This window comes from Emydura macquarii, unplaced genomic scaffold (genome assembly GCF_026122565.2).
Source record: "Emydura macquarii macquarii isolate MOO-44397 ecotype Brisbane River unplaced genomic scaffold, CSIRO-AGI_Emac_v2 contig_2422, whole genome shotgun sequence".
Lineage (NCBI taxonomy): Eukaryota > Metazoa > Chordata > Testudines > Chelidae > Emydura > Emydura macquarii.
In genome coordinates, this window is record NW_027132559.1 from 34,603,378 (window position 1) to 34,618,073 (window position 14,696).

At 39.6% G+C, this 14,696-nt stretch overlaps 1 long non-coding RNA gene across 1 annotated transcript; it reads left to right on the forward strand.

Annotated features, from left to right (window-relative positions):
* The first annotated feature begins 1,289 nt into the window (after positions 1 to 1,289).
* LOC137162146 (uncharacterized) lies at positions 1,290 to 8,322 on the forward strand. The gene is made up of 3 exons (XR_010922299.1): positions 1,290 to 1,417; positions 5,992 to 6,144; positions 8,187 to 8,322. It is a non-coding gene; the product is annotated as an uncharacterized lncRNA (long non-coding RNA).
* The last annotated feature ends 6,374 nt before the right edge of the window (positions 8,323 to 14,696 follow it).

The window sequence follows — 14,696 nt, forward strand, 5'->3', positions numbered from 1 at the left end:
CACCTTCCACTGTAGACTTTCCAACTCCAAACTGATAAGTCTGTGATAGTTCAGCCTGGCCTCTCTTTTGGGAATGCACTGCAGAAATTACTACATTTCCGAGGGAATTATAGTTTGACTCTTTTTACCATAAGTCCTTTAAGCTCCCTCAAATTTTATTTCATTTCTACTTACTGTCATTTCAGATTTTTTTGTTTAAAAAAACCCAACAAAATGGTATTTTATATTGAAACTAAACAAAAGAATTTCATTTCAAAATGTCAATTTGAAACAAAATTTTGTTTAGAAATTTCCTGTGGGAAAATTTTTAGTCAAAATTTACATTTTTCCATGAAAAAAAATGGTTTCAACAAAACCATGTTTTGATGGATAACTTTTCACATAAAATTTAGTTAACTCCAGAATTTCATAGACCTCCATTATGCTAATTTGCCTATGAAGACCCTCTTCTGCTCAATTTCAGCAAATGTATAAAAATATAAACAGATTTAGGTACTATATTAATATAGTGCCTGAGTTCACTCATTTCTCTCATAACACAGAAATAATCTCCTTCAGCCTTATGCTACTTGATCACTTTTAATCATGAAATATCCACAAGAAAGAATATCATAAACCCAAATTTCAGCCATTACAATTAAATATGTGGGTCTTTAAGACACAAAATGTTCCTAAATTAACCACATCTACAAAATTTTGAGGGACTCAAAGGAGATGGCGTAAAATAAAGAGAGAACACAGTGACTGAAGTCCAGATTGGATTCTGTGACATTTACAAAATGTTGCATTCTGTAGCATACCTGACATCTGAACACAAACGTGTGCGTCTGCTCACCGCAGATTGTTGTAGCATAATGACATGGATTCTTTTTAAGCAATGGGAGGAGGCTGTGATAAAAGATTTCCCTTATCAGCATTCATGTATCTAATTACTCATTAAAAATTCAAGTTTGTAAACTCCAACTCTCTTACCAGAAATCACTGGCCATCTGTTGTGTTTAATGAGCTGCCAATGAAAACAATTTTGATCATTAATTGGACTTTAACATGTATATTTCTTAGCAACTAACAAGTTAAGAATTCTGAGTCTTTGTCTATACATCATTATTTATTCTATGTGTCTGCATTAATCCATTTCACATATGATTTACTAAGCATCTCAGTCCCTCTTAATTATGCTCTTTTTCTGAGGTTTGATCTTTTTTCTGTTCTCACATCCCTTCTGTAATTGCTGCCAACTCAGGGATTATTTTTAGATGAGAGGGCAGAACAAACAGTTTCTTTGAAGACAGCTTTGGATCACTAACAGAAGTATGTTCTAAAATGTGGAGCCACTACTAACCTTCCCCACCTAAGAATGAGAAAGTATAAGTAGATTTCAGGCATGTTCTGAAATACTGGACTTCATTGAAAAGAGGTTAGTATAATGCTATTAAATCTGTATATTAACACTGGAGACCATTACAATGTATCACCAGGTATTTGTAACATTCATGAATGCTCTTGAGCAGCATGTATAACATGGCTATTAATATGTTTAGAAGTTGTTTTCATCTTTCTATATGATATAAATTGGAATTACTGTCAGGATGCATGTCATCTGTAATTTAAGGTGATCATAAGGGGGGAGGGGAACTGCACCCTATTTTTTGGTGCTTTTGCTTAAAAAGGCCTGAAAGGGCTTGTTTTTTGGGGGTGGGTGTTTTTTTTTTTTCCCTTCCCCATTAAAAAAAAGCACATTTCTTGTTTGATTTTTAATATTAGAAGTATCAGAAAGATCAATGGTCTGGGGTCCAGCAGTGGTCTACAGAACCCTTCCTGAAACTCAGCAAAATGAAACATTTTGAGACCCAAATTCCTCCCCTTCTCTTTGCTGGAGGACTAGAGAATTGAAAAAGCAGTTCTCTCTGTCTTCCATTGAACTGGTGAACATGCAAGACTTTAACAAGGATAGCTTTTCTCCCAAGTGCATCAAGAGTTTGAATTAATTAGTTGTGGGGGGAACCCGTTATAAATAGTCCGATAAAAATCTTTTCCTATCTGAGTTTTTCAGATTTAAATTTTTTGCCTCCTATAGGGTGAAATTCAGGTGCTGCTAAAGTTAATGGGAGTTCTGCCATAGACTTTATGGAGCCAGAATTTAATTTGCAATATTGTGATTAGAGCTCAGGAAAATTTTCCAGCCAAAACATTTTTGGGGGGCATAAAATTGCAGATAGGGGTCAATCAAAACACTTTGCGAATTTGTGTCAATTCTGGTGAATTATTTTAGTCAGAAAAGAATTTATTTTTTTTTCAGAAATGCCGTAATGTTTCTTTTTGATGTTTGTGAAACAACAGTTTTGATTTTTTTTTTTTTTTGCTAGATTCACAAGGGGACTTAGGTGCCACTGGTATGCATAAAACCAAGCTAGTAGTGGAACCTCCCCTGTAGCCCAGTGATTAAGGCATTCACCAAGGGAGAGGGGAAAGGATAGAACTCAGGTCTCTTCCCCCTCCCCAAGTCATAGAAGTGTCCTAATCATTAGGATATAAAGGGGTCATTGCTATCTACTTCTTCATTTTGTGAATGCCAGTGGCACCTAATCCCCTAACTTGTTGCTTTTATTTTTAAAAAAGGGTAAAAATGCCCAAACACAAAACAAAATGTTCCACAGTGGGTCAAATGATACATTTCATTCCATCCTAAACATTTTTTCCGACTTTTCAATTTGCCAAAAATTCCACCAAAAGTTTTCCTAAAAGATTTTATTTTTAGATTTTTTTTCAGAACTGCCCGTGAACTGAAAAATTAGTTATTCATGCAGCTGTAGTCATAATCCTATTAGTCATCCTGTCAATCTTAGAGGCCACCAACAAAGAAAGAGGATAGACAAGTCCTTATGAATGTTCAGGCTTTTCCTATCCGTCATCAAGAAAAAGAGGAACAATTTGTAATGGCATATTGAGAACTACAATAAACTTTATTAATAAAGTACAAATTTACATTTCAAAAATATATGCTACAGAATGGAAGGCAGAACTTGGCTGCAAGTAGCTAGCATTAAATTAGAAGTCTGTACTGCGTATGTGACAATCATGCTCTCCTTAAGTCAATAGCAAGACTCCCACTGACTTAAATGGTGCAGGATTGGTTTTATCAGGACACATAATGCTAATGTCAATAGAAGATGTGTGTGTGCATTGAGAAAAGAATAAACCTATTAGTTTGGCTGACAGAAGGATAAATAACCTCCATGGTTATGCTTCATGGGCAGCTGTATTAAATGTCAATCTATGCTATATTTTTATGGAATTTTATATTGAATTGCAAATTATGAGCAATGTTGGGAATGCTACATTTTGACATAAGAGAAAATTATTTTAGGACAAACATTGCTGGTTGATTAAAGTACATGGATTCTTAATCTTTGGCTCAGAACGAAAATTGTTATCTTGTAATTTAAACATTGTATAGCTTGAACACTGATGCCACCATTTCTCAACTATTGTTCATGTGTTGTTATTGAAAGCAAGACTGCCTCAACTGTGGAAGTCTCTCTTAAAGACTCACGTCTTCAAAGTTTCTTCTCCATCATCCACTAACTCCTGCTCTCATGCCTCACTCGTTTTACATTACTGTTAAATTTTAACCTACTAATTAAACAGATTAGAACAAGCCACGCATCACACTGAAATAACAAATACCTTTATGTTCTTTCCTTTGTTTTATAAGTATTCAGCATTACACTTGTCGTCTTTGTTATGTGCCTGTCAGTAAATCTAAGGATACTATGTGCAAAAAAATTAATGTTGCCAAAGTATTTACTCAGACAATTATGAATAAGCCCTCATTTTAACATGTTTAGTATTGTTGAGCAGGAAACAGTTTTCCCATCCCATGAAACATTTTCAAGAAGTTTCCCATTTCATATCAGGACAAAACCAAGACCTTTCAAAATGTTTCATGAAGACCCAAAGAGTGAAACCCGCCCCACAATAAATTGTAAATTTTTATCAGTGAAGATAATTAACCACTGGAACAATTTACCAAGAATCGGGGTGAATTCTCCATCACTGACAATGTTGAAATCAAGATTGGATATTTACCTCAGTCTCTCTGTGGGCAACTCTGAGCAGGGATGAAGGCCCCCCCTACTCCAGAATACTCCTAACTCACTTGTTATCCTTTTAACCCATAGTCATTGCAATTCACTTAAACATATATACAATTTATTTACACCAAAGCCGTTTCTTTGGGGATTAAAGAACCCTACAAAGCATGGTGAGGAAATGGCTTGGATAAGGTTCAGTGCAGCAGTCTCTATAGTGTAATAAACTTTACAGTTACAAAAAATGTATGAGTCCACTGTCTTCTCCCTGGACCTGGATGCACTGATGCTGCAGATGTCACTCCCCAAAGCTGGATTTGGACTCTATATGTGGGCAGAACCCGTTCTCCACCTTCGGTTCTGGCCCTGCTGATATTCCCCTCTGCATCTGGCACTTCATGTCCTCTTGACAGAATTTGGGCATCCTCTTCCTCTCTCCTTGGAGCAGCTCACACAACTTGCTGCAAGAACTGGAGACTCAACCCACCACTGTCGCTTTCATGCTGTTTCAGCTGTTACTGTGGCTGCTCTGGCTCTGGGCTGTGGCACACTCCTGGGCTCTGCCCTGGTAACCCTAGCTCACATGGAGGACAGGCCCTCACTGACCCTCTCCTTGGCCTGTTCACCCTGTCAGTCTGGATGAGTTGGAGTGCTGGCCTCTGCCCGATGGACCTGGGAACCTGTAAGTCCCAGTATCCTGACTCCTCTTTGGCCTTTTCTCTTTCTCCTGGTATTGGGAGAGGGCCAACCAAAAAAACACTAAATTTCAGCAAGGAGCCAACAGCTGTTCCATGCTCTTAGGTTATTTCTCTCTTTCCGCTTGAAAATTATATAGCAAATGCTGACTTCTTACCACACTGTTTCTGCAGATAACAGTTTCTAGAACAAACCATGCTTTGTGCCAGTAGTACCCAACGGTGCAGGATATGCTCATTTTAGTTTGACAACAGCAAAGTCAGAAATGGAGGTTTCTAGGAGTTCATAGTGAAGGATCTTTGATATTTTCTTGGCTTTTTATTTAGACTCATAGACTTTAAAGGTCAGAAGGGACTATTATAATAAACTAGTCTGACCTCCTGCACAATTCAGGCCACAGAACCTCACCCACCCACTTCTGTAATAGACCCCTAACCTATGACTGAGTTACTGAAGTTCTCAAATCATGGTTTAAAGATTTCAATATACAGAGAATCCACCAGCAAGTGACCTGTGTCCCATACTGCAGAGAAAGGCAAAAATCCCCTAGGGCCTCACCAATCTGCTCTGGGGGAAATTCCTTCTTGACCCCACGTATGGTGATCAGCTAAACCCTGTGGACAAGACTCACCAGCCAGATACCCTGGAAAATATTCTCTGTAGTAAATCAGAGTCCACCCCATCTAACATCCCATCACAGCCCATTGGACATATTTACAGCTAGTAGTCAAAGATCAGTTAATTGCCAAATTAGGCTGTCCCATCATACCATCCCCTCCATAAACTTGATAGAAAAATAATTGGTATTTGTAATTCATACAATTGTCTTTATACATCTTCAACTTTAATTTAGTTACACCCCTGCCTTTGCTGCATCACTGTTGTTTACACTGTACTCCATTTTTTAAAATTGTTTTTTGGGGGAGATTCAATTTAAAATTCCAGCTCACTAATTAACTAAAAGAAGTTATTGTATACAGACTGACTGACTATTTGGGAAATATTCCAAACTGGAAGCAATTTATTTCAGGAGTCCTGACTGGACTGGAAAATGTTTGTTGTTGTCATCCCATAGAGTCTTATTTTCAGAAGTGCAGAGCACCTGCAACTCTAGCAACAATCAATGGGATCTGCAGGTGCTCAGTACCTCTGAACATCAAGGCCATGCTGTACCTTTCTATAATAACATCTTTCTTTTTTGCAGATGATACAAATCTATCTATTTACTCACCTCCCTTTCTGGATCACTGATTGCTAATGAACACCTGAATTAACATGGAAACTTGTGGCATCCCATCGTTAATCTTTTGCTATGATGGAAATTGACAAAAGATGAAAGATAAAAAGAGAAGAAGAGGTATTGGGGCACTTTGGAAATTTCTGGAAGTTGAAGCTAAACTCATTCAGAGTGGAAATAAAGTGAGGGTATTTGATCACTGAAACCATTTACCAGGGGTTGTGGTGGATTTCCCATCAGTAGCGATTTTTAATTCAAGACTGGATGTTTTTAAGAGAGATGCTTTAGTTCAAACAGGATTTAATTCAGGGAAATCCTATGACACAGGAGGTCAGACTAGATGATCACAGTGGTCCTTTCTGGCCTTATAATGTATGAATCTATGAAATATAGCTGATTAAGAATTTTGGTGGGGTTCTTTTCAATTTTTTTCATTGAAGTTGCTTCAAAAAATTGAATTTTCAGCCTATTTTGACTCTTTTAAGCTGGTCAAAAAATAGCAAATGTTGTTTTTTCTGCAAAAGGTTTGTCAAATTTTTGAAAATTCAGAATTTTTTGTAACACTAAATCCCACATAGCACTTCCATGTCTTTGAATAAGTCCCAGATGTTTTTCAGCATATAAAGTAATACAATATGCCCATCACAGTCTACTCAATTTCACTATAACACAAAACCTTACCTCCAACCTCCTAGTACATTAACATGTATTAGACATTCTTGCACCACTGAAGGGCATGATGCATTATTTCTCCATTGGGAAATAAGAAGTTAGAGTTTACAGAACATCATTAACGAAGAGATTAACAAAGAGGGGAAGCTACTGAGGGTGCTGTTGGGGGAAAAATAAAAAGAGCTACATATACATAGCTTGGCACAGTGAGGATAAAAGAGAAAGGTGGAACAGGAGAAGAGTCTATAAACATCAGAAAGGAGCAACCACTAAGGAAGAAGAAAATGGGAATATGCCATCTCAGGAAGACAGGAATTAAAAATAGACAAAAGATAACAAAGTTTAAGAATACTTACCTAATGGAAAAGCGAGGGAACAGTAAGTAATCACAGAATGGCCACTTTATTCACAAATTCAAATGGCCTAAAGCCTTCTGCCATGCCCTGTCCACATACAGAAAGGCATGCAGGGGAAAGTTCCTATAAATGGCAACTTTGCATTACAGAAGGCTATTAAGGGCTAAAAAGGTGGATGTTGATATCCTTCTGCATCCAAACTATATCACAGAGAGGAGTTATTTAGTACCATAAAACTAGTCATAATAGTTGAAATTAAGATATGGAAAATTTTTACTAAATATCAGAAAAAAACATTCCTGTTTGTGAGGTCGATTAGCCCGTGGAATAATCTCCTGAGAGAAAGGGTGGAAACCCCAGTGGCACTTTTAAAACTAGTCTGTGTACAGTGAACTAACATTTTTACAGCAGGGAGCAACTTAGAACTGGTGCAAGGTTATCTAATAGATCTCTTCCAATGTTAAATTCTGTGATCAGATTCCTAGTGCTACAGCTTAAGATGGGATGTGTATTAACATATCTGATACATTCCAGAAAATCGATAATAGGCACAAGTATCTAGTCAGATATGGTTAATGTAATAACTTTTGTCTTGTTTATGCATGTTGTAATTTACAAGCCAGATTTTATAGATGTGTAACACTGCTAACGAGTATACTTTGGTTGAAACTGAAGGCAAATTAAGATTTCATTCTCCCTCAGCTCTTGGCCAGAGAGAGAGAGTCAGAACAATGCTATTGCCCCATGGTTGGCACTCGCCCTACTCCTCTCCTTGACATTCACTATTGGTTAGCTTAGGCAGCTCCACTCTTAGTGTGCTGGCTTCTGTGAATCCCATTCTTAGATCCCTAATTGTCCCCAAGCATTGTACAGGGAGTCTGGGTGCCCGAATCAGGGCTGTGGATTCCACTAGGCAGCAGGGTCCCTAAAGTTACATTAAGAGAATATAAGATATTATTACATATCAATATGAACAAGAAACAAACTTTAAATTCTCTCTCTTTTCAAGACCTTTGCTAATTTTGCAAAAGAGCCAACATGGTGACATTACCATAGCCCAGTGAAATCAATATACAGCATTCTGCTTGGCCTTGAGTGTATGAATTGCTTTCATTTACAGTTTTAATTTCTTAGGAAAGGAGTCCTGATAGAGCATCGCTAAAAGGAAAATCCACTCTTCAACTCACTAAATCTACACCATTGCAGTATTATAGACCTATGTGAACACAAAATATCTCAAGAATGCTTTAGGGGATACAAGCTTCATTAGAAAGATAATCCACTGCAATATGATAAAACATAAGGTAGCTATTCTTTCTACCACAGCACAGATGAGGACTTTATTTTAAACCCATAGCAGATTGAATTTTTGCATGAAGTTTTCTTTAAACTGCCTTGCTTAATCTAGAAATACATTAAAATACCCATCTGCCAGCTGTGCTAGTTTCAGTGGTAGCAAATTGATGATTAGTAGCCTCCGACATGATTTTCTTCACATGGAATAAAAAATGACTGTCTCAGGATTACAGTGGAGGGAAAAAAACCCAAAGTTCATTATGTTTTGTCTTTTTGAATTGTTTTGGTAATTAACAGGTGTGCTACTATTAGGCAGAATGCAAACTTCACTAGGGCTGATATTTTCAAAGATTCACGCAAAAAAAGTCACACCAACAACCCACTGTTAACATTCAAGCAAATGAATTTGTAGGTGGATTCTGTTCTACTGCTACATAAAATGGCCAGGCTCCATAGCAGAGCCCGCTTTCCTCATCCACTGGCTAGTGAAGTGTGTGTGTGACACATTAATCGTCCAGTTCAGCTCCTGGACTTCAATAGGAGAGGCACCACTAACACTAGGGCTGATTTTGGTCTTCAGTTTCCAAGGGCACTTCAAGATTCCCCATTGCTGGTAGTGCTGGTTGAGTCACAAAGATGGATTGTTTATCCGCAAGATACACCTTATCCCCTCACACTCCTGGGAAAGCATTAAGTGGTCAACCCACTTGGACCAGAGAAATCGATTCTTTCTTTCAGGAGAGTAACTTAGGTTTGAGCTACAAGAAAGTGTTTTTAAGGATGAAGAGAAGGAGTGTTGTTTTGTTTTCAAGGATTTATTGTTTGGAAGAGATGCTGGCTTGATAGCCCTAGAGGTTGATGTCCTTAAAATTTAAAGTATAGCACAGGCAGTAGCAGTGCAGGCTTGCAGGTACACATGCGTGAACACACAGTTATAAATGTCCATCACCCCTGACCTGCAGGGATCACTAGTGTGGATCAGCAATAGTACAGCCTCCATGTCTATTCAGTCCTTGGCCATTCTGTTAAGACTCCCAATGAAGCACCAATAGTGCTAACTCTGATGGTAGTTTTGTGATGTGGAAACTTGTCCATTAGGATTCAAACTAGTGGCTCATTTCACACATCATCAAAAAGTCATTGGATAGTTTTTGCTTACTTATACCACTGAGCAAATATGAGCCAGTAACCTTGAGAATAAGTATAATGAGAGAGATGCTGTCTCTTGTGGCATGCAGTAATCTGGGCAGATCATTGAAATAACCTACTATATTGTTGTTTACAAAGGTACAGTTCCTCCAGGTAGCCTTTGAAATGACTGCATTTTAACATCAAATTGTCACAATTTAGTCTTACATACACAGACCACAAAAAAAGAACATGAACCATATCTACTCTGAAAATTAAATGTGTGTCTTCCTCCTTCCTCTCCTTATGTTCCCCCACCCCACCTTCAGAGACATGCTATCGCATGTGATCACAAAAGGGAAATTGCAGAAGAAAGTGAAATAATTGGAGAACAACTGGAAATACACTTAGGTACAGTGTTCATTGAACAATCTGGAATCAACAGAGTCATAAAATAATCAGTGTGTTTGCAAATAATTAGCAAAAAGAAAAATAATACCAGCTTCATCAACTCAGTTACTCTATGAATATATCACCCAGCTCCACTTAAGATCTATTACTGTATTCTTTCTATAAAGGTTGTGCATTCTAGGTGGTTATTTTAACAGTCATCCCTGGGTGTGAGCAGAATGTATGTTATAAATACAGTCAAATTAGTACAGAGCGAGTGAGTCAGACAATATACCTGGGGAGAGATGGAGAGTATGATATAATTACTACTATGGATGATGGGAGGTGGCTGTATCAGTAATATTTCTGTCACATTACTGGAAAACTAAATTAAGCAGCTATTCAATAATCTTAGAAACTGTAAAAACTAACAATCCCATAAGGGAAAACAGAAGCAAGAACTTCTGCAATAAACATGAGAGTAAAGTAGGGACATTCAGGTGCCTTTTGGCTGCACTATTTTCTCCAACACAGTTGAAAAATAATGAGCCTCTGCTAAATTGGAGCTAAAAATCTAAAAAAATACACTGAATTTGTAGGAAATGAACAACACCCCTCTCCCAAAAGAATAATTAGAAAAAGAATATTAGCAGCTAATATTTTCAGATGGAAAGCGTCTGTGTGGCCTGTGACAAGCATAGTATAAGACTCCAGCTCTGAATCACTTGTAAACAAATCAGTCACAGTCTTTAATGTAAGTTCTTTACATAAAACTAAAGTATGTAGATTGCATGAGCAGTAATAGCTTTTCTTGACAGACGTGCATCCTAGATTAACCCTCTTGTAGCTTGTACAGAGGAACCACATAACTCATCACTCTGCTATAGATCCACTTGGATTCCCAGTTTCAGATCTACACACTATCAGGCATAATCAGGTCACTCTCCACACACAAAGGATGAAATCCAGACTTTTTCACATGGCTAAGAGGAAGGTGGCATTAATATGTGTCACATGGACCCTTGATCTCACAGGTCAGAGTAATAGCAACTCTCTCTCTCCAATCAGCACAAGCTGAGACTTTTAATTTAAAGGCACATCATCCTAGTCAAACTTAGTAGCATTATTATAAGGTATACAGGCCAAAACTTTCAAAACTGGGAGCCTAAAGCTAGGTACCTAAGTAAATGCCCATCACCTTGGGGTTCACTCATTTATTAGGGTTACTTTCCTGGAAGGGAGTGTGTGATTCTATTAATGTACTGCTGGTGTTACTTGGGTGTTCATATGGCTACAAGTCCCCTCCCAATGGAGCTATCCTGCTGGACCTAAGGTTTTCAGAACTGGACCCAGCCCCAGATTCAAATAAACCCCCCACATATACACACACATTCCAGATTAACCAAGTGCGTCTGAGTGGACCGGGCTATCAGCACTCTCAGCTGACCCCTTATATGTCCCTGAACTCAACAGGCTGGGTGACACAGCACTTTCAGCGGTCACCCTTATATGCCCCTTTGCACCGCACCAGAATAGAGCACACTTCTGAGCAGGCTGGGTTCAAACAGCACTTTTCAGCTGCCCCCCTTATTTGCCCCTGGACTCAATCAGGCTGGGTCAAACAGCACATTCAGCTGCCACCCTTATATGATCCTGGACTCTATAGGCTAGGCAGAGCAGCACTTCTCAGCTGCCTCCCCTGTCACTCCACAATTGTTCCAGCAGTAACCCCCTTGATGAGCAAACCCCATGGGATTTTTGAGCACTCCGGGGATCTTTGGCTTAGGTAAAAGAAGCGTTGCTGCAGAGCAAGATAGGAAAGCCAAGAGCACAAAGGAGTAAATGAAGTTTGGAGAGAGAGACTGGAAACCAGCGTCATTATAAGAGTTATTTTATTGCCAGGTATATAAAACTTATGATACTAATAGTAATACCATTCAAGGAGAGAAAAACAATCAAACGTTTACAATACTACACAATTACAGTTGGGGTATTGGAGAAGGCTAGCCCAGGTTTGATTACAAAAGTACAAAGTTATACTTGGACTAAAAGATAGAGAGAGAGAGAGAGTGTGTTGACGGAAGATGTGGAGAGCGGCTCACCACTCCGTGCAGTTCAGAGGTTTCCAGGAGACAGGCTGTTCAGCTTAGGGTCCGGAGTGTTTGAGACAGGCAGAGCCCCCAACACGATCCGTCAGGAAAAGGGGAAGTCCCAGTGGAGCTGATGCAGCATTTGGATCCAGGCATCAGAACCAGATGTTTGAACTTGGGTAGGGGTTTTTGGAGAACACCAGGTTTGTTTATGGGTAAACAATGACTCAAGGGAGTATCCCAGAGTGGTTTTCTTTATCCCGGACAATAGGAGCTGATCATTCCTGGCTATGGGCAGTGTTCCTTGAGGGAGCTCACAATGCAATCAGGCAGATTCAGTGTTTTGCATATCAATAACTAGAATGGCCTGATAACTGCGGAGCTGGGTATGTGCAGGGGTGGGTTCATTTACATCAGGAGCAGAGATCTCCCATCATGCAGTGTGTCCCTGCTTTGCCAATCCCATAGTTCAATGCGGTTCCTGCTTTGGAGCTTGGTTCTCCATTCGCTATGCTAATTCTTGTTCCATCTTCGATGTAGATGAGGTTTCTGTTCTCCATTCAATGTGCTAATTGAGATGTCTCCTTTTTACATCTTTGATGTAGATGAGGCTAGGGGAGTTGCCTTAATCCTATCACCCTTGTTTGGAGGGGTTTAGGTGTGTCTCCCACTGTCTTTTCATTGCTTTTGGTTTCTGGTTCAAGCAGAGGGGGGGGGGGGGGCGGATTCAGGTGAGCCAGAGAGAGAGAGAAGGGGTTTTGCGCCCTGGTTCCCCAAGAACACAGAGCTGACAGGCAACAATAAGGCCTGGAGGTTCACAGCACATCTACCCACTTTTATTTAGATTTCTTGGTGTGGATTTAGCTGCCTAATTTAGGCACACAGGTTTAAACATGGTCTCTAGTTTATATTTTTGATCAACAATAAAAGCAGCAGTTATTTTTGTTCAGTTATTCAGGGAGAAATGTATTTAACAGAAAAACCAACTGCTTCAACATGAGGAAGATTTGTTGCCAGAATATTCATTTTTAAAGGAAAATAAATAGTTAAGGTAAAGACTACTCAGCAGTTACACTTTATTTAATCTTATTTTAGGTGCTCAGATACCCCAGGGATAGGCACAGTATAAGAACCTGAACTATAGAACAGAATCCAGTAAAATGTTTTCCATGTATGTTAAGATGTATTGTAAATTAGTGATTTTGTTTTTACAAAAAACATAACAAAAACAAATTCATTTTCTCAGTTCTAACAATGTATTTCAGCCCATGTAATAGCTGTCTTATAATAATGGGACAGCAAGACATTTAGATATCTTGTTAACTTGGTCACAATGTCAAGGACACCCGATATCTGCACAATTTCCTACCTGAGACAGAGGAAAAGAAATAGTGTTTGACTAGTAATATTCTGTAGCACAGGCTTGTTCATTTCTCTCACTGACATCTTTACAATGAGAAGTTACCAAGTTTGCTCATTTGAGCTACCTTCTCAAAATCCAATTAAAATTAATTCAAAAGTTTCTACAGGTATCTGTACAGAGGGTGGTTGCTGGATGTTTAATATTGATCTTCATCTGGATTAAGTCCTCAAGCCATCTTGAAATGTTGGGTGAGACCTAGATCCCTGTCATTGTCAGGTGTAATACTGGCCTGCGTTTGACTGACAAATGATCAGATACCAAAGCGAGGAACACAGTATAAATGCATAGACAATACAGTCAGATCTTCAGCTAATTTAAACTAGTATGGATAAAATTTTCAACAATGCCTAAGTAGCCTAGGGTGGGATCCATGAAGGGAGGTAGGAAGGGTAACTATCTTTTGGCATCTATAAAATCGCTGGAACGACACTACAATCTACCAAGCCAAGTCAGGCACCTAAGGCCCCCTATATAGTGAATAGGGTGAGATAGGCACCCCACAGTACCATCCAGCAACCCAGCATGCTAGACAGGGAGCTGCCTAAGCCATCCAGGGCTGGCATAGCCCAAAGAAGTGTGCTTGACTGTCTAATAAGCTGGTGGTGTTAGGTAGCTGACACCAAGTAACCACAAGCAAGACTCCCTCATAGTGGAGGCAGGGGGTAACAAAGATGACTCACAGCCCTGCATACCCTGTGAACCATCACAATCACCCCCTCCCCCTATTCTCTCTTTCACTGCTTCAGTCAGCTCTTGTCCAATGTCTTAGTCCCTGTCATTCAGTCCTATCCACCCCATGTATTGTCCCCCTAGCTTCAGCCCTTTCCCCTCCAGATCCCAGTTTGGTCTTTCCCCTCCCACAGCTCCTAACCCACTTTCTAACCCACATCCTTCCTGCCTCCTTCTGTCTGGCAGCTCTTCTCAACCACAGAAAAAATCATTCTGCTCCCCACATTCCTTATCCTAGTTCTTCTCCCTAGATCCACCCCCTCAGCAAGTTGGACCCTCAACACCCTCACTTCCCCATAGATTGCCCCATCTCCACTGAGACCGTACCTGCCATTCCCCATCTCCTCACCCAATGCCACCCCATTGCCCTTCCATCCACATTTTGCTGGTTTAGTGGCTAGAGAGCCCAACCCTGGCAGTGGAAGCTTTTGCGCATCCCAGGCACTCCTCCGGGGTCAGCTTGGGGAGATGTGCAGAGACTGGTGGGACCCACCTCTGCCAGCATCCTGGGCTCTCTGGCCACTACACCAGCAAATCGTGGAAGAAGGAGGGATTGAGTGGTGGGTTTATGGTTTTATTACTTCTTTC